The 24,570-nt window shown below is 39.3% G+C and overlaps 1 long non-coding RNA gene across 1 annotated transcript in view; it reads left to right on the forward strand.

The window, feature by feature from the left end:
• Positions 1-5,359: 5,359 nt before the first annotated feature.
• LOC134737759 (uncharacterized) overlaps positions 5,360-24,570 on the forward strand; it is an 82,599-nt gene continuing 63,388 nt past the window's right edge. The window contains exon 1 of the long non-coding RNA XR_010122975.1: positions 5,360-5,448. This is a non-coding gene — a long non-coding RNA (uncharacterized LOC134737759). The remainder of the gene's footprint in view (positions 5,449-24,570) is intronic.

The following is a 24,570-nucleotide window of genomic DNA, read 5'->3' on the forward strand; positions in this document are numbered from 1 at the left end:
TAATGCTGGGGTAGTAAAAGGATTTCCTCTTGATGTGGGCATTTCACATTCTGTTCGTACTACCCAGGGCTGCATTTACTTTCTCTCCTCTCAAGCAAGGAGAGAATCCTGCCTCTATTATAGAAACAGCAGAGTAGGGTTGGAAGACCATGAATTTTGTGGCAGAATCATTGGGTCATAATCTGGCACTTCCTAGCTGTGTGATCTTGGGCAAGTTGCTTCACATTCTGAGACCTCAATCTCCTCATCTGTTAATTAGTGATACAGCACTTACCAGATAGGTTTGTTTTAAGGATGAGTTACAGAATGTATATAAAGTGCCTAGCAGAGCCCAGCACATAGCAAATACACAGAAAACTTTCTTTTATTTCTATTGCCTTCTCCCCAAACTACCACAAAGGAAAACAGATAAGATGCTTCCTTTAAATAATCTCCAACACTGTCAAATTAGAGAACACCATTATTGAAGAGGCAGCTCCTGAGTGTCCCTACCAGAGATACATTACCCTGCATGGAAACAGTAAGTCACTGTTGAGCATATAGGTATAACATTTTTTTTTCTTGACTTGTGTCAAAATTGATCATTGAGCCTAAGATCAAAAGCACTTCCAAAAGGTCACCCATATTCCACAATGCTGCGGAATGCTCCTATGTGCAGGCAGACCAATTTTACAACATGGGCTGCAGACATACAAAGACTTGTCATTAGCTAAGAAGCTGCATACTGCCACATGCCAGGGCCTCCAACAATGGAGGTCTGCACGTGTCTTCCTCAAACCAGGAGCTGATTTTTCTTTCCCTTGATAGAGCATGGCTGTCAAGGCTGCTCATGAAGTGTTTTCTAATTTGAAAATAACAGCATGACCTCGTAACTGTTAGTAGCCTTATTGGTTAGCATCGGTAGAGAAAACACAAATGAAAATGTTACTTTGTAAGTGCCTGCCATGATCAAATGCAAGAAGAAAAGGGCTCCTACAGACTATAACCATTTCAGTGGCTGTTTACCCACTGGATCCAATCTTGACCAGAGGATCCATGGGCTCAGTTTTTATTGAGTCTAAAGTGCGTCCTGATCCCAACATACTCTTTCTGGAATAGATAAAAGGGACTTGCAAGTAATAGCTTTGTTTGGTCAAATCCAATAATTTTATGGTTAGAACATGTTAATTTCTGTCTTTGCTTTTTGTACATAAACTCATAATCTTGCACTGTATTCGCGCATAACACACACACACACACACACACACACACACCTCCTTTCCTCATTGCACATTCATTTTGTCCCTTCTATTTTACATGCACTACATGCAGGTCTTCCCGGGCACTTATCATATAAGTACATACATACATATGAATGAGTCCTGCAAAGCGATCCTCATTCTATCATTTTCTCCAAGTTGGGTAATCAGAATAGCCCCATGCTCTCATCTCACAAGTTGCCAGAAATTATGTTCACTTATGGCTCACTGTGGGGTCTCTAATCTTCCTCCGTGTGCACATGTTCCTCTCACTGATGATAATGGAAGTTATGAATGCGCGTTATGGGGAGAAAGAGCCCTGTGGATGCTCTCTCCCACATACAGATTGAAAGGCTGGACTGAAAACCAAAATATCACTTTACTGTTTATTTTTATCACACCAGTTTTTATTAACCAGATCTCATATGATGATGTCCAGGCATCTCACCAGCATGATTATGCTGATGGGGAACATGTGTAGCTAATCTCCTATCCTCTGATTCATAGACTGGGCTTGGGAAAGCTGGTATGTGGGCAAGACTTCTGAGCCTTCCACATCCACAGTGAATGTGGAATTGTAAAGATCAGTTTTAGATTATTTGCCCCACACTGGGATTTTCTCTGTAATTGATGAGGATCATAAGGGACTTTTTGCTGGAAAACTGCAAAGATCTCGATATGTCCTCAAAAAGCCTCTTGTACTTCCACAGTCCTGAGAGGAACAGTTTCCAAAAGGAAACTATAAAATATGTTCACTAACTTTTCCCTCTGAACGAATTTTAAAAATATTTTTTCACTCTGTCTCTCTCCCCTCAAAAGTTGAAGGAACACTTAAACAAGCTGAACTTTTTGTAGTAGAAAATTTGATCACTAACATGGTCTCAAGAGTATAGATTATTAAATCATTCAACCAATTAAAGAAAATCAATAACTTCTTGATTTACCTCTAAGTTCCCTAAACACTCACATCCCATAATACTACCATTATTCAAGCTACTAAGGACACTCTGTTTATTGCTTTTCAAGGAAGACACTTAAACAGCTGTGCATAATATGGAAAAAGATACCTTTCTAGTCAGGTGGGAGTTATTTGTATTTCTATCTCAATGTATGATTAAATATGATTAAAGATATTGTGTTGTAATAAGGTAACCTTGAAAAGTCACCTTGGGGGAAACTATAGCTGACAGATTCATTAGTTTAAACGTAGGAAGTGGATGCAGCTGGTAAGCTGAATCCAATGAATGAAAAATGGTTACATTGGTCACTTCAGCGGATGCAAGGCTTTGTGACAAATTCTGCATTTGTAACCAAGCACAGGGGTGAGGAGAGTGGTGGTGTGCAGCAGCTTCGGTGGGAAAACTAAGAAAATATTAATAGCAGAGTCAAAAGCCTAGAGAAGGACCTATGTGAGGGACTGAAGTGAATAACAGTTTAAGAGCAAGCCCAAGAATCAAGGCTCTCCTGGGCCCAAAGAGGGTAGAAGCCATGGATGAGCTGAGTATGCACTCATAGCACAGCAAACATTTACGGAGTGCTTATACTATGCACAGTACCTTGTCCAGGCGTTTTACATCAGCCTGTTTAATTCTTAAAATAACTCTTAGAGGTAGGTATTACTGGTTGTCATCCCTTTGTTCCAAGTGAGAAAACTGAGGTTTGGAGAAGATATGAAGAACTTTCCCAAGGTCACAGAGCTAATAATAGGCATTTGCATAGCTGATTCAAATTCAGGTAGGTTGATTTCAGGACCTTTCTTTTTACTACTCTGCAGTAGGACTTCATTGATTCAAAGGGATAAATGGCAGCACTAACTTGACTATATAGAAGCTCTAGAAATAAATCCTGTATAGGAACATAGCACAATAAGGCAGGGACAACATAATTTTGTGTGCCTTGGAATCATCTATTTTGCACATCAAGGTGTCAAAAGAGAGGCAGCCGTGATATACTAAGAAAGTTGGGCTTGTGCACTGTTCAGCTTACCCAGCATAGTGCCTGGCGTCAGCATGTTCTCATTTAGACACTTTTTTTTTTTTTTTTTTTTTTTTGGTGAGAGTTGCTATTCCTAAGTTTTTTTTTTTCTTTTATTATTATTATTATTATTATTATTATACTTAGGTTTTATGGTACATGTGCGCAATGTGCAGGTAAGTTACATATGTATTCAGTCTTGAGATCTCTTGGGGTCTGGCTCTGCCACTTTCCAGTTATAAAGACCATAACATCCACTTCCCAGAGTCGTATATAAAAGTGTCTAAATGTTATGGTCTTTATAACTGGAAAGTGGCAGAGCCAGACCCCAAGAGATCTCAAGACTGACTAGAGGGCCTTAGGGAACAACGACAGAAGGGCATATCTTGAGACCTGGCTACAGTAGCCTGAGTAAAGAAAGAGGTAATGTGGAGCCCACGTGTGAGACCCCGAAAGGAAGTCACTCTTCCCCCTTCAAGAGCAAGGGATCAAGGCATGACTAGGAAGGTGATCAGCAGATTCAGACTTCAGATCGTTGCCAACTTCTAGATCCTTTGAGCACTCTTCTTTTTTCAGGCTGTACTCATTACCTAGGTGGTTTCCTCTTTTTCCATGATTCATTGCTATCTCTATACTGATATCTACAAGATTTATATCTCTAGCCATAATCTTTCCCTTGCCTGCATAATGTCAACTTATATAAAATATATAATATGAAATGCCTAACAGGCATCTCAAAAATTTCCTCATCTAAAACTGGACTCCTGATTCTAATGTCCCCTACCCCAAACCTGTACCTTACTAGGTCTTCCCACTTTTGGTCACTAGTGCAACGTCCATCCAATTGCTCATTTCATAAACCTAGGCAGCTTCATCAGTTATTTTCATGTACCTCTCCACCTCCCATTCAGTCTGTTAGTAAGTTCTGTGAGATATGTCTTCAAAATACCATGTATCAGTGGTTGCCAAAATTGTCTGCATGTTGAAATCAGCTGGGGAGCCTTAAAAATTGATACCTGTGTCTCACTCTCAGTGACTGTGATTTTATTGGTCTGGGGTGTGGCTTGGGTTTTGGAAAATTTACAAAATCTCCACCCTAGTTGATTGTAATGTGCAGATAAGTTTGGTAACCATTGACGTATATCTCAAATCATTATACCATGTACTTCTTCATCTCTACTGCTTGAATAATTGCAGTACCTTCTAATTGATTTCTCAGTTTTTTCACTCTTTCCACCCACCATCCATTTTCTACATGGTTGCTGGAGTGAATTTTTAAAATAGGTCCTAGCAAGTCACCTCTCAGTTTAAAACATCCTAGGGACTTTTGTTGCAGTAAATTTTAAACCCTTTATGAAGCCCTCAAGGTGCTATAGGATTTGGTTCCTTTGTTCCCCTCTGACTGCAGCTTTTCCACCTGCTTTCATTCTTGCTCTACTATATCCACACCGGCCTTCTTTTTGGGTTCTCTAACATGCCAAGCTTATTCCCATTTCAGAGCTTTTGCATTTTTCTTCCTTCCATCTGAAGCCTCTTCTCCCAAGTTTTCACATTGCTAACTTCCTTGTCATTTAGATATCAGCCTGACTGTAATTTCCTCAGAAAAGCCTTACATAAAATAGTATCCTCCGTTCCCCTCATTTACTCTCATATTTTCCTCTTCATTTTCTTTATACCGCTGCGTTAACACATTTGTTCTCTCTCTCTGGGGTGTGTGTGTGTGTGTGTGTGTGGTGTGTGTGTGTGTGTGCTAGATCTACATCCCACTACTAAATTGGAAGCTTGATGAAAGCATAGCCTTTGTTTTTTTTTCTTTTTTGTTTATTTCTGTGTTGTCAGTATTTAGTACAGTTCCTGCCTTGTAGTGGTTTCTTATTAATATGTGTTGACCGACTATCTGAAGGACTGAATATATTATTCAGAAAGATCGCTCTGTCCTGGAGCTTATATCATTCAAGATTTGTGATTCAGACAATCATGCTAGGACATGGTGCTTGTGTCCATCAGTAGAAGGGCAAGTTAAGACCCCACATCTGATTTCTATGTTTTCTTTCTAGTGAGGAATGTCCTTAAATCTTTTATGGGACTCATGTGTGGGAACTGGTTAGGGAATAGATGAATAGAAAATTATAGGATGGGGGGGAGGAGCCAAGATGGCCGAATAGGAACAGCTCCGGTCTACAGCTCCCAGCGTGAGCGACGCAGAAGACGGGTGATTTCTGCATTTCCATCTGAGGTACCGTGTTCATCTCACTAGGGAGTGCCAGACAGTGGGCGCAGATCAGTGGGTGAGCGCACCGTGCGCCAGCCGAAGCGGGGGCGAGGCATTGCCTCACTCGGGAAGCGCAAGGGGTCAGGGAGTTCCCTTTCCAGGGGTGACAGACGGCACCTGGAAAATCGGGCCACTCCCACCCGAATACTGTGCTTTTCCGACGGGCTTAGGAAACGGTGCCCCAGGAGAGTATAGCCCGCACCTGGCTCAGAGGGTCCTACGCCCACAGAGTCTCGCTGATTGCTAGCACAGCAGTCTGAGATCAAACAGCAAGGCGGCAGCGAGGCTGGGGGAGGGGCGCCCGCCATTGCCCAGGCTCGCTTAGGTAAACAAAGCAGCCTGGAAGCTTGAACTGGGTGGAGCCCACCACAGCTCAAGGAGGCCTGCCTGCCTCTGTAGGCTCCACCTCTGGGGGCAGGGCACAGACAAAAAGACAGCAGTAACCTCTGCAGACTTAAATGTCCCTGTCTGACAGCTTTGAGGAGAGCAGTGGTTCTCCCAGCACGCAGCTGGAGATCTGAGAACGGGCTGACTGCCTCCTCAAGTGGGTCCCTGACCCCTGACCCCTGAGCAGCCTAACTGGGAGGTACCCCCCAGCAGGGGCAGACTGACACCTCACACGGCCGGCCAGGTACTCCAACAGACCTGCAGCTGAGGGTCCTGTCTGTTAGAAGGAAAACTAACAGAAAGGACATCCACACCAAAAACCCATCTGTACATCACCATCATCAAAGACCAAAAGTAGATAAAACCACAAAGATGGGGAAAAAACAGAGCAGAAAAACTGGAAACTCTAAAAAGCAGAGCGCCTCTCCTCCTCCAAAGGAACGCAGTTCCTCACCAGCAACGGAACAAAGCTGGACGGAGAATGACTTTGACGAGCTGAGAGAAGAAGGCTTCAGACGATCAAATTACTCCGAGCTACGGGAGGATATTCAAACCAAAGGCAAAGAAGTTGAAAACTTTGAAAAAAATTTAGAAGAATGTATAACTAGAATAACCAATACAGAGAAGTGCTTAAAGGAGCTGATGGAGCTGAAAACCAAGGCTCGAGAACTACTTGAAGAATGCAGAAGCCTCAGGAGCCGATGCGATCAAATGGAAGAAAGGGTATCAGCCCTGGAAGATGAAATGAATGAAATGAAGCGAGAAGGGAAGTTTAGAGAAAAAAAAATAAAAAGAAATGAGCAAAGCCTCCAAGAAATGTGGGACTATGTGAAAAGACCAAATCTACGTCTGATTGGTGTACCTGAAAGTGACGGGGAGAATGGAAACAAGTTGGAAAACACTCTGCAGGATATTATCCAGGAGAACTTCCCCAATCTAGCAAGGCAGGCCAACATTCAGATTCAGGAAATACAGAGAACGCCACAAAGATACTCCTCGAGAAGAGCAACTCCAAGACACATAATTGTCAGATTCAGCAAAGTTGAAATGAAGGAAAAAATGTTAAGGGCAGCCAGAGAGAAAGGTCGGGTTACCATCAAAGGGAAGCCCATCAGACTAACAGCGGATCTCTCGGCAGAAACCCTACAAGCCAGAAGAGAGTGGGGGCCAATATTCAACATTCTTAAAGAAAAGAATTTTCAACCCAGAATTTCATATCCTGCCAAACTAAGCTTCATAAGTGAAGGAGAAATAAAATACTTTACAGACAAGCAAATGCTGAGAGATTTTGTCACCACCAGGCCTGCCCTAAAAGAGCTCCTGAAGGAAGCGCTAAACATGGAAAGGCACAACCAGTACTAGCCACTGCAAAATCATACCGAAATGTAAAGACCATCGAGACTAGGAAGAGACTGCATCAACTAACGAGCAAAATAACCAGCTAACATCATAATGACAGGATCAAATTCACACATAACAATATTAACTTTAAATGTAAATGGACTAAATGCTCCAATTAAAAGACACAGACTGGCAAATTGGATAAAGACTCAAGACCCATCAGTGTGCTGTATTCAGGAAACCCATCTCACATGCAGAGACACACATAGGCTCAAAATAAAAGGATAGAGGAAGATCTACCAAGCAAATGGAAAACAAAAAAAGGCAGGGGTTGCAATCCTAGTCTCTGATAAAACGGACTTTAAACCAACAAAGATCAAAAGAGACAAAGAAGGCCATTACATAATGGTAAAGGGATTAATTCAACAAGAAGAGCTAACTATCCTAAATATATATGCACCCAATACAGGAGCACCCAGATTCATAAAGCAAGTCCTGAGTGACCTACAAAGAGACTTAGACTCCCACACATTCATAATGGGAGACTTTAACACCCCACTGTCAACATTAGACAGATCAACGAGACAGAAAGTCAACAAGGATACCCAGGAATTGAACTCAGCTCTGCACCAAATGGACCTAATAGACATCTACAGAACTCTCCACCCCAAATCAACAGAATATACATTTTTTTCAGCACCACACCACACCTATTCCAAAATTGACCATGTACTTGGAAGTAAAGCTCTCCTCAATAAATGTAAAAGAACAGAAATTATAACAAACTATCTCTCAGATCACAGTGCAATCAAGCTAGAACTCAGGATTAAGAATCTCACTCAAAACCGCTCAACTACATGGAAACTGAACAACCTGCTCCTGAATGACTACTGGGTACATAACGAAATGAAGGCAGAAATAAAGATGTTCTTTGAAACCAACGAGAACAAAGACACAACATACCAGAACCTCTGGGATGCATTCAAAGCAGTGTGTAGAGGGAAATTTATAGCACTAAATGCCCACAAGAGAAAGCAGGAAAGATCCAGAATTGACACCCTAACATCACAATTAAAAGAACTAGAAAAGCAAGAGCAAACACATTCAAAAGCTAGCAGAAGGCAAGAAATAACTAAAATCAGAGCAGAACTGAAGGAAATAGAGACACAAAAAACCCTTCAAAAAATAAATGAATCCAGGAGCTGGTTTTTTGAAAGGATCAACAAAATTGATAGACCGCTAGCAAGATTAATAAAGAAAAAAAGAGAGAAGAATCAAATAGATGCAATAAAAAATGATAAAGGGGATATCACCACCGATCCCACAGAAATACAAACTACCATCAGAGAATATTACAAACACCTCTATGCAAATAAACTAGAAAATCTAGAAGAAATGGATAAATTCCTCAACACATACACCCTCCCAAGACTAAACCAGGAAGAAGTTGAATCTCTGAATAGACCAATAACAGGAGCTGAAATTGTGGCAATAATCAATAGCTTACCAACCAAAAAAAGTCCAGGACCAGATGGGATCACAGCCGAATTCTACCAGAGGTACAAGGAGGAGCTGGTACCATTCCTTCTGAAACTATTCCAATCAATAAAAAAAGAGGTAATCTTCCCTAACTCATTTTATGAGGCCAGCATCATCCTGATACCAAAGCCTGGCAGAGACACAACAAAAAAAGAGAATTTTAGACCAATATCCTTGATGAACATTGATGCAAAAATCCTCAATAAAATTCTCACAAACAGAATCCAGCAGCACATCAAAAAGCTTATCCACCATGATTAAGTGGGCTTCATCCCTGGGATGCAAGGCTGGTTCAATATACGCAAATCAATAAATGTAATCCAGCATATAAACAGAACCAAAGACAAAAACCACATGATTATCTCAATAGATGCAGAAAAGGCCTTTGACAAAGTTCAACAACCTTCATGCTAAAAACTCTCAATAAATTAGGTATTGATGGGACGTATCTCAAAATAATAAGAGCTATCTATGACAAACCCACAGCCAATATCATACTGAATGGGCAAAAACTGGAAGCATTCCCTTTGAAAACTGGCACAAGACAGGGATGCCCTCTCTCACCACTTCTATTCAACATAGTGTTGGAAGTTCTGGCCAGGGCAATTAGGCAGGAGAAGGAAATCAAGGGTATTCAATTAGGAAAAGAGGAAGTCAAATTGTCCCTGTTTGCAGATGACATGATTGTATATCTAGAAAACCCCATTGTCTCAGCCCAAAATCTCCTTAAGCTGATAAGCAACTTCAGCAAAGTCTCAGGATACAAAATCAATGTACAAAAATCACAAGCATTCTTATACATCAATAACAGACAAACAGAGAGCCAAATCATGAGTGAACTCCCATTCACAATTGCTTCAAAGAGAATAAAATACCTAGGAATCCAACTTACAAGGGATGTGAAGGACCTCTTCAAGGAGAACTACAAACCACTGCTCAAGGAAATAAAAGAGGATACAAACAAATGGAAGAACATTCCATGCTCATGGGTAGGAAGAATCTATATCATGAAAATGGCCATACTGCCCAAGGTAATTTACAGATTCAATGCCATCCCCATCAAGTTACCAATGACTTTCTTCACAGAATTGGAAAAAACTACTTTAAAGTTCATATGGAACCAAAAAAGAGCCCGCATCGCCAAGTCAATCCTAAGCCAAAAGAACAAAGCTGGAGGCATCACACTACCTGACTTCAAACTATACTACAAGGCTACAGTAACCAAAACAGCATGGTACTGGTACCAAAACAGAGATATAGATCAATGGAACAGAACAGAGCCATCAGAAGTAATGCCACATATCTACAACTATCTGATCTTTGACAAACCTGACAAAAACAAGAAATGGGGAAAGGATTCCCTATTTCATAAATGGTGCTGGGAAAACTGGCTAGCCATATGTAGAAAGCTGAAACTGGATCCCTTCCTTACACCTTATACAAAAATCAATTCAAGATGGATTAAAGACTTAAATGTTAGACCTAAAACCATAAAAACCCTAGAAGAAAACCTAGGCAATACCATTCAGGACATAGGCATGGGCAAGGACTTCATGTCTAAAACACCAAAAGCAATGGCAACAAAAGCCAAAATTGACAAATGGGATCTAATTAAACTCAAGAGCTTCTGCACAGCAAAGGAAACTACCATCAGAGTGAACAGGCAACCTACAAAACGGGAGAAAATTTTCGCAACCTACTCATCTGACAAAGGGCTAATATCCAGAATCTACAATGAACTCCAACAAATTTACAAGAAAAAAACAAACAACCCCATCAAAAAGTGGGCGAAGGACATGAACAGACACTTCTCAAAAGAAGACATTTATGCAGCCAAAAAACACATGAAAAAATGCTCACCATCACTGGCCATCAGAGAAATGCAAATCAAAACCACAATGAGATACCATCTCACACCAGTTAGAATGGCAATCATTAAAAAGTCAGGAAACAACAGGTGCTGGAGAGGATGTGGAGAAATAGGAACACTTTTACACTGTTGGTGGGACTGTAAACTAGTTCAACCCTTGTGGAAGTCAGTGTGGCGATTCCTCAGGGATCTAGAACTAGAAATTCCATTTGACCCAGCCATCCCATTACTGGGTATATACCCAAAGGACTATAAATCATGCTGCTATAAAGACACATGCACACTTATGTTTATTGCAGCATTATTCACAATAGCAAAGACTTGGAACCAACCCAAATGTCCAACAATGATAGACTGGATTAAGAAAATATGGCACATATACACCATGGAATACTATGCAGCCATAAAAAATGATGAGTTCATGTCCTTTGTAGGGACATGGATGAAATTGGAAATCATCATTCTCAGTAAACTATCGCAAGAACAAAAAACCAAACACCGCATATTCTCACACATAGGTGGGAATTGAACAATGAGAACAAATGGACACAGGAAGGGGAACATCACACTTCGGGGACTGTTGTGGGGTGGGGGGAGGGGGGAGGGATAGCATTGGGAGATATACCTAATGCTAGATGACAAGTTGGTGGGTGCAGCGCACCAGCATGGCACATGTATACATATGTAACTTACTTGCACGTTGCGCACATGTACCATAGAGTCTAAAGTATAATAATAATAATAATAATAATGAAGGAAAAAAAAAGAAAATTATAGGATGTATTAGACAGAATAGTCTAGTTTTGCTGAGGTAACAAATAGCACCAACATTTCTAGTGGCTTAACACAATGAAAAGGTTCATTTCTGACTCACACGAAGTATGCTGTGGGTCTGGGCAACTCTACAGGAAGCTTTCCTCCTTCATATTGACAGCTCACCATTCCAGACTACTTTGCTTTTGAGACAGCTGCCTATCAACATGGCCACAAGAGAGAAGTTAGACAATTGCACACCAATTCTTAAGTACTTTTGTTTACATTGAATGGCCAAAACAAGTCATGAGACACTCCCAGAGGGGAGGAAAATTATAAATCTTGGTGAGTGAGTAGGCATGTCCACCACAGCAGGTACAGGTCAGGGTGGGGCAAAGAAAAGAAACAAGGAGGAAGCATTTGTAATGTATGAGCCTGGTGAAGTGCTGCAGTCTCCACTTCTGGTCAATGCTAGGAATGTAGTGGTGACACTGCATTTCCAAAACCAGATAAAAATAACAGAAACAAGAAGCTCTAGTAGAAATCCGGTTTGACAGCAGTCATTCCACATACCTCTCCATTAATTTTCACATTCCTTAGATTTCAGGCATTAAGATCGTAAATGCTCAATCCTTTAGAGAGCCAGTTAGCTTTGTGAAGGGAAGATATTTTAGTTAGCTTTGTGAAGGGAAGATATTTGCGGCCTCCTGACTTATAAATCCATTTTTCTACTCATTGGGTAACTGTACCAAGGTTTCCCCAAAAAGTATACTATGTATAGCAGAAAAACAAACCAAATAGACTCTTATCAGACTTCTCAGAAAAGTCCCAGACCTTAGTGGCCTCAAAATTGAATTATTACAATGTTTGTGATCAGGGTCTCCCTTGATCCAGCCGTTGATAATTCAGGATGCAGTTGAACCGTAACCTAATTGGCATGCCATATAAAGGTTGTTATATCTGTGTTTGAAGACTAAACTTACTGTCATCTTGCTCCAGGTGCAATTCAACTCAATAACTTTGATCTTTCAACTCACTTAATTTTATAGACTAGTTTCTTCCTTGGTCCTACTTAACTATTGAAATAAACAAAGGACCCTTGGCTGCCAATATTACCTGGAAACCTTAGGATGTACTTTAATCGAAATAAATGGCTTTGGAATCATGATTCTCAAACAGAAGTTTACATTTTCTGAGCATTCTCATGGCTCAGGGCAAAATTTTTCTGTCTCTTAGGTCCACATAATTTTTGCAATATCAGAAAATTTTCACTTGGTGACTTACTTTAAAGTTACTTGAAAGATATAGGCAAATGAAAAGAGAAGAAAATGATGACAGCTGATGGTTTCAAGACGATAAACTACTGTTTGGGTAGCATTAGCTTTGGCAGCCACAGAAATGTCATTTAGTGAATTAATTCACCTATTCAGTGCTGCCTTGAAAAGGAGCACAGTTTCCAGTATCCATTCTTCACCCCAGGAACACATTCCTTACCCAGCAAGATGAGCTACCCTGAGACAACCAACATCTTTTTGTATCTATAAAAGACTAGGTTGAACTATGATGTTGAGAATATTCTGTTCTACTTCAATATCTACCTGGATGTTTCAAAGACATAATAAACACTGCAGGATGCTTCTCATGTATATCCTACACATTTCCTATTTCCTATTGCAGTAAGCTGTGTTTCATTCATCCAAGTATCCCTTGTGCCTAATGCATTGTTTCATATATGTTTATGGAATGAATGAATGAATACAGATTTTGATGATATTGAAACTCCATGATATTATAACTTTATTCTGGAAATATTAATGGTGTTATTATAGTCATTTGCAGACTTGTAGAACAAGATGATCTAAAGTTAGTTTCCTGGCTTTTTTCTCAGTGGCCTCCTAACCCTTAAGTGCTTTTACATGCAATTGTTGTGTGGATCTGTAAATGCAGAGTATGCATACATTCCTGTATTTGTTTTATAGCTTCCTACTCAAGAGATAAACTGTATTTTCTCTGTAAGATACAGAAAATTCTCATACCGGTGTTGCATAGTGCCAAACACAGCAAGTATAGGTGCCCCATGTATTTTTCCCTGCTGAATGGTATATTTTGAAATGTGTTTAAAAAGAAATACATCTATAAATATGCATAAGTGTAAACTTTCTAAAGTCTAGTTTTTGTGTCTATATTTGTTTCTTTGTAATTTATGTGTGTGTATCATAATGTGCAATTCAATTAAAAATAAATAGTTGAGGAAATAAGAGAAATAAGAAAATAAGAGCAGTTAGGGGGGAAAAAAGATAACACTATCAAAGAGGCTGGGGCACAAACATATGTGATGAGGTACTACTAACTTGCTCCAAGCTCTTTAATAGGCAATGTATAAAGTGGAATTCAATCCTCCTACACTTTATAAGATAAAACTAGGTGCTCAGGAGTGGCCTAGCTATTCCTGGCACTGAAGCCTGAAAGAAACTTGTCACATAGGTCCTCAAAGAGGAGACATTGTGCAATCCAGTTGATAACACCTTCAACAACATCCTCATAGATGATACAGTGAGCTTCACAAGTCTGCTTCTGATAATGCCCCTCCTTTTAGGCTGGTGACATTGAACTTAATGTTAAAGCAATCCAACAGAGGACCAATTTGATGAGGTCTTAGGGAAACAGCTTTCTGACATCTAGCTTAATCTCAAGATAGATTTTTAAAGAGTCAGAGGCATGAGTGGACACCAGGACACTTCCATAAATTGTTTCTTCCAATTAAGCTTTGGGTAACTATTGGCTGACACTGAGTTCAAGGTGATACTGTTATTGATAGGGGGAATGACCTTGGGAGCCATGGACTCCTGAGATCGCGGGATATGTTGTAAAGATAGAGATGAATCAGACTCAGGGATTCTAGAAAACTTGCTGTTGGATGTCCTCCAGGGTCAAATATAACATGTGACTCAAATATAGCTCTATTTATGTAAAAAAAATTCTATGTGGAAAAGAACAGTCAATATAGTATCCACTGAATAACTTTTAAATTTCTTTTTTTTTTTTTTGTTTAGGCATATACACAAATCCTAAGTAGATGCACTGAAAATTATAGGAGATTAATTAGAAAAATGAAGATCTAAAAAGCCAGAATTTGGTAACTTACTTTTACTGATTCTGAGATCAAGATTACTTAGCTAAAACATGAATTCAGTCAGTAGATTCACAATAGAAGCCCAAAGATTTATAGTTGATGAAATAATCTAATCTCTGAAGCCATAACCCAGAAGAAAATTGTATTCTAAATGGGTAACATTCATTTTATTTTTTATTTTATTTCTTAGAGACAGGATCTCACTGCATTGCCCAGGCTGCAGTGGTGTGATTATGGTTCGTTGTAACCTCACACTCCTGGGCTCAAGCGGTCCTCCCACAAAGTGCTAAGATTACAGCTGAGACCCAGCAATGTGTAGCATTTAGAATACACTTTCAGAGCAGTTTATGTGCTTAACTAATAGAAGAATCCTGGGAAATATACCAGGATTGGATGACTACATAAGCAATTCAGCATCTATAGCATGCCCACTGAATGCGTTGTGATTGGGGGAATCACAAAGAGCAGACCAGTGGGGTCCATGACAATGGAGAGAGCATCAGTGTCATTTATACTGGCCTTGCTAAATCTACACAAAACTCTTCATAGTACTTACGATTTAAAAAATCTGTCCGATGGCACCACAGCAGGCTAATGTGGTGGCATGTTCTGAAGGCATTAATTTGCTTTTTTTCTCTTGCTAAATAGTGGAAAAAAGTGAATTTTAGTAATTAATAGGCACTTACCCTTCTTTCGTCATATTGTCAGCTTCAGTTGGTTTCTGTCTTGCCATTAACGTGTCTAATGCATATGTCAAGCGGAAGCCTGACATGCTAGTGGCAAACAGAATATTATGTAAAGGCGGCAATGTGTTAAAACAATTGAGCGAGCAAGCACTAAAGTTTGCTGCTCAGGCCATATGTTGTAGTGTTTAATTTCCCGTAGTGGAGAAACATGGTTGTCAGAGAAAAAGATGATGAATACATTTACTATGGGCAACTTATTACAATGAAGAATGACTTTCCAGAGGAAGGGAACAGAAGAATTAGGCTTGCATCGGGAGCATATGGGAGGCATTCAGACATAGGCAGGATAGCCAGGACTGCGTGTGCTTTCAAATGAAAGACATTTAATCAATGTATGTGGCTGGTGTTGACATATGGAAGTGAGAAATGGGTTTTGATTTGGAAGACAGGAAGAAGGTTAACGGTAGTACAGGTGGTTACAGAATGATTGATACTTTGAGTAACTAACAGAGAACGAAAATGTGACTTTTTTAGTTGGGCAACAGACTCCAGAGAACAATGTAATTTAGAAAAATACAGAACGTGAAATGATCCAGGGCAGGTCACCTGGCTACAACAAGAGCTGACAGACAGAACAAGCTGATGATCCTGTGGTGTGAGCCAATGGTGGTAAAAGCCGACATGCTGGGTAAGAAGCAGAGGCCAAGAGCTCTAATGGGACAAATCAGAAAGTGCTGAGGCTGTGGGAGAAAATTTATCCACACCCCACGGGAGATGATGATGGGAGACAATTTTCCCAGGCTTAACTTGGTACAACTTTGATTTGCTCACCTAGAGCAGACTTGGAGCATCCGAATTTCTAACTAAAGTTGGGGAAAACATCTGCTGATATCAAGGTCCTATGGAGGGGACCTGATAGACAAATAAACATTGTTTGTATGTTTTCCTCCCTACAACAATGATTTCTAGGTAAGCCTATGCACTCACTTTCTTTTCTTTAGTTCCAAAAATGCATAGGAGAGGTTTCTTCAATTACCGTTATGCAAGTGGTATTTAATCCCATCTTTCAGGGGTCAAAGGTTGGCTCGTGTACTTGGTAAAGCAACCTATGATTTAATATTTCAATCCTGCATTCTCCACTTGTTTTTAGTTACTTGGTTAGTGGGGATGGCCTTGGGGAGATAATGTTTCAGGAGAGGTGATTTTGATCACTAATGATTATTACAAAGTATATATAATGACCAGATCCTACTCAAAATACCATAAATACCTACAGTTAGGACTTGCTGTGTTCGCTAAGACATGATACTAAATTGGTGCCTCATAATGCTTCATTTAGAGTGGATTAGAGTAATGGGTTTAACAGTCAAAGGCAGCATGGTGGTGTTTTATAAACTGAAAGCACTTGCCAGACACTTGAAATGTTGATTTAGCTAACAAAATCTTTTTTTTTTTTTAACTTAAACTTCTCATGGGTCAAAGAAGTTAGAAGTCTCCCTTTGGATGTTTCAAGTATGAGACTTTAAAATAAATACTGAACCCAAGCAACTCTTTTCATACTAGTCTTTAACTGGTGTGAGGAGGTGTGAAGAGGTGAGCTGAGAGAACAGGGAGGGACTATTAAAAATGGAATATGGAGATTTTTGAAGTACTGGTATTTGCCTGCAAGTCAAAGAGTAGCCCATCTGATTCCATATTTTGTTTATGCTCTGTTAGTCCTTACATTTTTCTGAAAATTTAGTTTTAGACAAGGAGAGCCTATGAGTTGCAGATGGTATTGATTAAATTCTATGAGTCCAAATTGATCTAACATAAATTACCCTTGAAACCAAAGCATAAGAATGAGTGATTAAGGGAAATGCCAGAAATGAGGATAATTAAGTTAAACTACCAATTCTCTTACAATTGTGAACAAACAGTGCCTCAGTTTCCTGTATCAGAAAATGAATTGAACACTTCCCCTTCTCATCAAGTACTGTGAGGCTCAATTACTCCCTGAAATCTACTTGGAAATCTTCACACAAAAGGCATTATGGATGTGAAATGAAACGTTAGCATTCAATATCAGATAGTTCCCACTCTCTTTATTCCTTTTCAAGGATCTCCTCCTCTACTTTCCACAATATGCCTCTTGCTCTGACACCCTGGGTCCCTTAACTAATTCTGTAATGTCTAAAAACTGCACTTGCAGGTAAAGTGACAATAGACCGGGAGATGCCATCACACCCCCTGAAAAATGGTTTAAATCATTTCTTTTTTCTGAACACAGATGCACTCTTGGGAGTGTGATAGATGGTACAGAAAGTAGCAGGGCAAAACAATCACTGTTAGAGTTACCAAAATCTGTATGACCTAAAAATAGGCAATATGAGCTTCATAAATGGCAGAGGTGGGATCATTGTAATTGTTGAAGGTGCACAGGCTCTATGCACATCTGATTTGAGGGAGGAAAAATAAAGTGAGCCCAGTCCTTGTAGGGTCTGAGTACAGTGGGTTAAGCAGGGGGTGGTTAAGTGGAAAATTATTGGAGAGGAATAAGCGACCAGTATGTGAGATCTGATTTTCTGTTTTTCAAGAAAATATAGAAATATGGATTTTTATGTGAACTCCCTCAAATGTTAAATGTTGTTGACAATTTTTAAAAAATAAGATTGTTTGTCAAACAGAACATGTATGCAGGCCACGTGTGATCTCTGGATCATCAGTTTGCTACCTCTGATTTGAAAAATGTCTCAAGGCACAATAACGTACTTTTCAGATAGAGGCTCAGGACTGCATGGGCTCTCTTACCTCCTGGAACAAAAGATCTCTTTTTCATTGACTGTAGCTGAAATCCTCCCCATGTGTAGAATTGTCCTTAAGCCAGTTCAATAACAGTAATTCCTGGAGACCAACCACATGCCAGGCACTGTTGGGAATATAGAATGTGAATGACACAGGCCCTATCCTTAAACTGCTCACAGACTAGGAGGCAAGATTAGACAAATTCACTAATGCCCTCAACATAAGGAGGAATGGAATAAGTGCCAAGACAGCAGCACAGACCAAGTGCCCTGGGGCTCCAAGGAGGGAGTGAGCACAGACAGCTGTGGGTTTCAGGGAAGACAACTTCAGGGAGGGAACGCCTGAAATGAGCCATGAGGGTAGATGGGGTTTTGGCAGATGGAGATGCTGGAAGAGGGCATTTCTGGCAACTGCCTGAGCAAGGACATGAATGTGGGAGAGGCTGGGGCTTGGGAAGTATGCACAGGCTAGTTCGGCTGAAGTGTAAGATGAGTGTGGGAGATTTGTGGAGATAAAGCCTGGGCAAAACAGTGGGCTCCATATTGTGGAGGGCCTTGAATGCTCTGGTGGGGTCTATGCACCTGAGTGTAAATAATGAGGGGGAAATGAAGGAGGTTGAACTGGATAGACTTGGACCTTGTCAATTTCTATTTGCCTGAGTCCATCTATCTAAAGAAACTGACGACTTTCAGTTCTCCAGCATAATTAACTGCTGTCAAGTCTCTGGCTAATATAAGCCCAGGTGGGCTATATATCAGGAGTTCTTTCCCACCAGTGAGTGAGATCTAGAATTAGGTTTACTTTTGTAAATCTGGAATTCATGATGCCTAGGGCTTGTGCTCAGTCCACAAGATGGCATTTTCTCCCATGTTACTGATATACACTCAAGAACTAGAATTCAGCCTTGAACCCAACTAAGCCTGCCTAGAGCTCTAACCAAACCTTCTTCATGCTTGCTGACTTAATGATAGAGTGTGAGAGGAATGCACTGTGCTCTGTCTTATCTCAGAAACTAGCTGGAAAACCTTTCCAATCTGTGTGGACTATCCCTCAAAAAGCAGGACCTTCACCATCTGATTGGAATACTTAAGGCTGAGAGATTCCCACTACCGTGACATTCTCACTCGTGGATACTGCAGTTTGGGTGGCTGACTACTCTCTTTGGAGCCACATTCCTTACTTTCACATATTGTCCTCATCTTGCAAGATTTATAAATTGGTATTAATTTAAATAAAATTAAATTAAAAATACAATTCTTCCTTTGCACTAGCCACATTTGAGGTGCTCAATAGCCACAAGTGGTTAGCAGCTGCCTTATTGGACAACACAACTATAGGACATTTCTATCACTGCAGAAAGTTCTATCAGATAATCCTAAATACTCTGCTTTGTTTATTAACCGAATGGACTCACTCTTGAAACATGACAACGTGGCTATAGATGAACATGCATTCATGCACAAACCCACGCTGAGCTGATATAGCTTTACTGTCAGCTTTCATCTGCCTGAAATGGGGTAGCAGAATAGAGGAAGAAAGAAATACTATTTGAGGGACTGACATGCACACCAAGGAACAGATATTTGACTGGAAAAATTCAACAGAATGGAATGTAAACTAATAAAACTAAGGGAGAAAAGCAGAAAGGAAGGTAAAGTAGTGATACACTGTATAATTCTAGAGCATTAATAAAAATACATCAATATGAATCACAGGAAATTATTACAACCCCTGGATAAGCATCAACAAGGGCCGTATTTGAAATAGTTTCAAATTATAAGGTATTATACACAATAAAAGATATTGTGACACTCTGCAAAGAGGTGCCATTGAGAGAAACCAAAAATGCCTCCAGCCTGTCCACATCTTGTTTGCTCATAAAAATCAAGGATATTGAATTTTTGAACTCTATACCAATGGAAATTTAACATGCTCACACTTAAGATGCTGTCATAAGAGAGTGAAACTTGTTAATATGGGTCCTAGAGTACCTGCATGCTGTTTGGAGACCCCAGACTCCAAACAAAAGAGACCCTGGACTAGCAAGTAGACTTTGTGAAGCAAAGATCTAGTTGGTCGTGTTCTCTAAGTATCCCTAGAATTTAGTACAGTGCCTATTATACAGAACATTGTAAACAAATGTTTGTTAAATGAATGAAGAAAAGGACAAATGAGTAAAGTAAGACTCTGAGCGGCCCCATGTTAATCTGGAGCCTTCACCTTTATCCTAAGATAGTGGTGACTTGTTAGCCTCCTTAGAGTCAAGCATGGGACTCAATTACTTATTCTTTGATTAAAAATATATACAATTTTTGAAAAGATTATATATTCACATGGTTCTAAATATGCATATAGACATAAAGTGAGATATCTTAGATTACTCTACCCTATACCCCTAGTTCCAATGCCCATCTCTTACTAGTAACCACTGTATTTAGTTTCTTATAAATTCTTCCAGTTTTTTAAATGGGTATAAGAATAAATATAAACTCATGTTCTTATTTTCCCTCTTTTTATGTAAAAGGTAGCTTACTTGACATATTGTTCTGCATTTTGCCTTTTTTCTTTCTTTGTTTCTTTGTTTCTTTTTTTTTTTTTTGAGACAAATTTTGCTCTGTCGCCCAAGCTGGAGTGCAGTGATGTGATCTTGGCTCACTGCAACCTCCGCCTCCTGGGTTCAAGTGATTCTCCTGCCTTAGCCTCCCGAGTAGCTGGGATTACAGGCACCCGCCATTATGCCCTGCTTTTTTTTTTTTTTTTTGTATTTTAGTAGAGACGGGGTTTCGCTATGTTGGCCAGGTTGGTCTTGAACTCCTGACCTCGTGATCCACCCCTCCTTGGCCTCCCACAGTACTGGGATTACAGGCGTGGGCCCCTGCGTTCAGCCCGCATTTTGCCTTTTTTCATTCAACATCTCTTGAGTATCTTTCCTCATTGCTATGGAGGCAGCTCACTCTTTTATTTTATTTTTTTAACTTTTGTAGTATTCTGTTGTATCAATGTATCATAATTTACGTAAACTTTATTTTAGCAATGTACTGGATTGAACAATGTAGGTTATTTCAAATTTTTGATCTTGCAAACAATACTGCTGTAAATACCTTAAACATATGTCCTTTCATTCATTTGCAAGTACATTTGTAACATAAATTTCCAAAAGTAAAATTGCTGGGGTGAAAGATATATGCATTTGTAATTTTGATGGATTTTGCTAAATTGCTCTCCATATGGGGTTATGCTAACATATACTCTCACAAGCAACGTACGAGAGAGCGTTTCTTACAGCCTCGTCAGTGGTGTGTATTATCAGACTTTTGGATTTTTGCCAACCTGATAGGAGAAAAATGGTATCTCAATATAGTTCTAATTTGCATACATTTTATTATGAGTGAAGTCGAGCATCTTTCCAAATGTTTAAGAGCTATTTGTATTTCATTTTGTGTGAACTATGTGTTTATATCTTTTGCCTAGTTTTTCCTATTAGCTTGTTAGGCTCTCAATTTTGTACTTGTAGAAACATTTATTTTTTTATTTTTATTATTTTTGTAGAGCCAGGGTCTTGCCATGTTTCCCAGCCTGGTCTTGAACTCCTGGCCTCAAGCATTCCTCCTGCCTCAACCTTCCAAAGTGCTGGGATTACAAGTGTGAGCCACTGTACCTGGCTGAAAGTTTTTATCTATAAATAGACATTAGCCATTTGTTTATACATGATTTGCAAATTTTTTTTTTAGTTCATTGGGTTTTCTATCTTTTGCATTTGCTTATGAGTGTGTGTGTGTGTGTGTGTGTGTGTTTGTCACACAGAAGTTTTAATTTTTATGTATTTGGGTTTATCAACATTTCCTTTCATGGTTTCTAAATTTTGAATCAATTTTTAAAAATATTTCCATTCCAAGAATTAAAATTTTACCATGTTTGTTTAGTAATTTTATGGTTTTATTTATACCATCTAAATTTTTGATCCATTTAGAATTTATCATTGTGTAGGATGGGAGGTAAAGATTCAACTTTATTTTTTCCAGATGCCTACCCTTCTGTCTCAACACCATTTATCAGATAGGCCATTGTTTCCCCTCTGGTTTGAGGTGCCATAATGTATACCAAATTTAGGAATGGTGATTGTTGAATTGAGTAGATATTGACAAACATTTTACTCGAACATTTTACTTGCCTGTCGTGAAAACTGTTGGGGCTGCTTTGATAGGACAGGGAAGAACTTCTGTGTCTTCTAGCTTTGCTACATATCTCCAGTAGGCCCTCTTCTGGCTCCATAAACTATGGACAAGAAAGGCAAAGTTCCTTTCATATAAACTTATGAGGGTTTAAGGTCTCTGTAGTCAATGCTTCTTGCACTCCAGATTATGGCAGGAGTACAGGCTGTACATTCTTAAAGAGATTACAGGAGCAGACATTCTAGATTCATGTGCTATGATTTAAATGTGTTCCCCAAAGTTCATGTAATCTCCAATGAGAAATGTAATCTCCAATAAAAAGTGATTAGCTCATGAGGGTAAAGCCCTCATGAATGGATTAATGCTGTTATTTCAAGAGAGGGTTCATTATTGCAGGACTGGGTTCCTTATGAAAGGGCAAGTTCAGCCTCTTTTTCTCTCTCTCTCACCCAGGATGACATAAATAACTACTCCCGACATTTGGTCCTTCCGTCATCTTTGATCATGTCATTATGAAATTTGCCCTAGCAATGAGCAAGTCTTAACTTTCTCATTAGAAGAGCTCATACTATATTTGAAAATGATGCCTTCTGCTATGTTATGATGCAGCAAGAAGACCCTTACCGGATGCAGCTCCTTGATCTTGGACTTCCCAGCCTCCAGAAGCAAGAACCAAGTAATTTTCTGTTAATTATAAATTACCTAGTCTCTGGTGTTCTGTGATGGCAGCACAATAAAATGGACTAAGACAAATAGAAATAGAAAATAGTCTTTGATGGTAAACTGCTTTGCCCAAGTGTTTCCTTTATCTGAAAAAGGAGGAAACTGAAGTAGGTGCACTCTAAGATCCCTGTAAGTGCTGACATTCCACAAATGGTAAGCAGAACAGTCTGATATGAACATTTCAGCCTCACGTCAAGAGGGCTGGATTGTATTCCACACTCAGTCACTGGCTCCACTACATAAATCGTGCCCTCCAATGAGGTCAGCACCAGGGCTCTGTGTGTAAATCTGAGAAGCGGACCGACCACTTGTGAAATGGCTAGAGAATGGGAGCACAGATATAGAAAGATTTATGATGTAGCAAGAGATTTGCAAGACTATGAGGGAATGAGAGAAAGCATGTATGCACTCTCTCATTGTAATTTCTAAGCCTGTAATAATCCATCTATCTGCAAACTTTTGAACCTGTCCTATTGCCCTCCTAGGGCTTATATACTTTGACATTTTCAAATATAGTATGAACTCTTCTAATGTGAAAGCAAAGACTCTTGCTCATTGCCAGGGCAAATTTCAAGATGACATGATCAAAGATGGTGGAAGGACAAAATGTTGGGAGTAGTTATTTACATCATTCTGGATAAAGAGCCCCATGGGTACCATATCAAAAGCTCCGTTTATGACATTCAAAAAAACCTAGCCAACTAGCAGCAGGAGGTGTTGGATGGGCTGGCAAACATTCTTTTTTTTATGTAGATGCTAAAAGCATCACAGATTTAAATCATAGATCGGAATAACATATCTAAGAATGGCTGGAAGGCAAACATATTTGAGTTTAAACAATATGCATTAAAAATACGAATAACCATCTTCCTGTATTAATCACATCAAATGATTTTGTTTTTCTACACTATGCAGATGTCTCTTGCTAAGCAAAGTAACACATTTCTATTTCAAGGCTATTAACAGTGGAGCAGCTGTACACTACCAGAGAATTTTTAGAAATCATAATGAAATTAAACAGCAGATACAAAAAGAAAAAAAAGATGCCTTCTTTAGAGCTGTGCTGGTTGATGGCATTATCTTATTAAATATATATTTCAAGTACATGATACATTTCCATAGAGTGATATTAGATCAGTAAATTGTAACTCATTAGGACAGAACCTCGAGGTTCACAAAAAATCCCCACATTAAGAGAACAAAGTGCTTTCATCTAAAGGATCAAGACAACCATTTATTCATATAGTATGACTCTCTGTTAAATGTGTAGAAGATGTTCTGTAGGTGAAGCACCAATTGATGCTTAAGAGTGCACTATGAATATAGTGCTCCAATAGCAGCATCAGTTAATAGCATTTACTGAATAACCATTGTGTACCAAATGGCATTCAGCATTCAGCTCTGGAAGTTAAGTGTCTGTGTTTTACCCATTACTTCCAGTAAGGGAAATGGAGTGTTTTTGTTTTGTTTTGTTTGAGAGAGAATATCAAAAACTGAGATGTATATATCAAAACATAATATATGTATCCATTTCACAGTTCTTACTCTTTTTACTCTTTTTATTCCTGCTGTTTTGAACTATAATTGTATATATTTATGATTTACAACATGATGATTTGGTATGCATATATATTGTAAAATGATGAGCACGATCAATTTAGTTAACACATCCATCACCTCACACGGTTACCATTTTTT

This window comes from Pongo pygmaeus, chromosome 11 (genome assembly GCF_028885625.2).
Source record: "Pongo pygmaeus isolate AG05252 chromosome 11, NHGRI_mPonPyg2-v2.0_pri, whole genome shotgun sequence".
Lineage (NCBI taxonomy): Eukaryota > Metazoa > Chordata > Mammalia > Primates > Hominidae > Pongo > Pongo pygmaeus.